General features: G+C 33.4%; 1 pseudogene; it reads left to right on the top strand.

The window, feature by feature from the left end:
* Positions 1-2,178, top strand: part of LOC100954221 — a 32,124-nt pseudogene that overhangs the window by 28,155 nt on the left and 1,791 nt on the right.

The raw sequence follows: 2,178 nt of genomic DNA, 5'->3' as shown, positions 1-2,178 counted from the left end.
TGCCTCAGCCTCCCGAGTAGCTGGGACTACAGGTGCCCTCCATGACACCCAGCTATTTTTTTCGTTGCAGTTTAGCTGGGGCTGGGTTTGAACCCACCACCCTGGGTATATGGAGCTGGCGCCCGACTCACTGAGCCACAGTGCCACCCAAAATTACTCAGTCTTTTAAGTCCCAAAGTTGGTATTAGAAGCAAGTAGTAAATAACTAGTATATGACTAAATAAGTCAAATATAACAGCAAGTGAAAGAAGAAATAGAGGAGAAAAAAAATGTGGCACTATCTATCAGAAAATAATAGAATCTTATGACATGTATTAACTCGGCACCAAGGACATTTTATTTCTTTTCAAAAGCAGGCTTTCATTTTTACTGTGTGATTTCAAGTCTTTATGCTGACACCTTCATCAATTTGGCCTATATTATCACAATTTTATTACAATCCTTCATTACTATTATTTGTATACAATGTCCAAAATTTGTAACAATGATAAATGCACTGGAAATAGGAATATAGAGCATCAAAAGGATATGATGGGATAAAGTGAGATGTAGATTTGAAAGAAACTAACAAGAAGAATAGAAAAATAAATAAAGATTATAAATTTTGGTAAACTATTAAGTCAAAACCAGTCCTCAGTAAGCTGAGTTGCCAAAGACTGCTAGCAGGTGTCCCCAAAGCAATCTGAAGTTCTTATGTGAACGTAGGATGCGTGGTGTGGTGGGAGGAGCTGAGAGTTGCCTGTAACAAAAAGGTTCCATAAGAACATGAAGAGATATTTCTGCTCAGAATACAATTATTACACTTCATATTTGTGTTTTTATTGGTTTACAGGTTATCAGCATAAGATGAACTAAACGAAAATAAAACCACAACAGCAAATTTGTGAAAACAGGGCTGAAAGAGAAATTCTAAAACTGAATGCATAGATTTGAAAAGAAGAAAGATCTGAACTCAATCATCTAAGCTTCATCCTTAGCAAACTAAAACAAGAAAAAAAGAAGAAAGAGCCAATTAAATCCAAAGTAAGCAGAAGAAATAGTAGAAATAAGGAAAATTGGAGGAAAAAAACCCAATTAAATGCAAAATAAAGAACCAATAGAGAAAACAATGAAATAGCTATTCTTTGAAAATATCAACAAAATTGATTAGCATCCAGTCAGGCTAAGAAAAAGTGGGGACACACTTTACTAATATCAGAAATGATACAGGTGACATTACTGCAAATCCTGTGGCTGTTAAATAGGCAATAAAGAATACTATGAATATGACTTTAATAATCTAAATAAAATGGACCAATTTGTCAACATATTGGAAAAGGGAAAGCTATGAGGACAGTAAAAATATGAGTGGAGGAGAAATGGATGAAGGCAGAGTACAGAGGATTTTTAAGACAGGGGACATACTCTTTATGATGATGTGATAATTGATACATGTTGTGCATTTTCCCAAACCTATAAAAGGTACAATACCAAAAATGAATCCTGACATAAATTGAACCTTAGGTAATAATGTGTCAATGTAGGTTTATTAATTCTAACAACTGTACCACTCTGGTGGGAGATGTTAATAATAGGTGATGCTATAGGCTGTGTAGGATCAGTGACCAAATTCACCACTCTTCTCATTCTATAAGAATTCTTTAACAAACTAGTCATAGATGGAAAATGCCTAAAATCATAAAACCCGTATATGACAAACCCACTGTCAACATCATCCCAAATGGGAAATATTGAAAGCATTCCTGCTTAGCCTGGAATTTTGCTGTGAATTAAGAGCTCACGGCATTTAATTTTGCTCTGAACATGAAATGTCTCTAAAAAAAATTGTCATTTAAAAACCAGTTGAAACATTTAAATTAATTTAAAAAATGCAAATAGTAAAGAACAAGTGGGAAATTATAGAGGCAAAAAGAAAATAAATAATAAAACAACAGACTTAAATCCTACCATCCAAAAATTACATTAAATGACACTGGAGTACATTTTCCTATTAAAAGATAGCGATGGACAGAATGAATAAAATACCCAATCCAGGAACAGACCCACATTTGGAGACAGTTTATAAGAAAATTGACAACACGGAAGTGTGAGGTAAATAAAAATAAGGAAAATTGACTGCCATAACAATCAATATGTAGAAATAAATTTCATTTAGATTATATATGTATATATTTTTAA

Source organism: Otolemur garnettii, unplaced genomic scaffold (assembly GCF_000181295.1).
Source record: "Otolemur garnettii isolate 467f Iridium unplaced genomic scaffold, OtoGar3 scaffold00124, whole genome shotgun sequence".
Taxonomy (NCBI): domain Eukaryota; kingdom Metazoa; phylum Chordata; class Mammalia; order Primates; family Galagidae; genus Otolemur; species Otolemur garnettii.
Note: the sequence above shows the minus strand (reverse complement) of the source record. Positions and strands in the feature narration are given on the sequence as shown.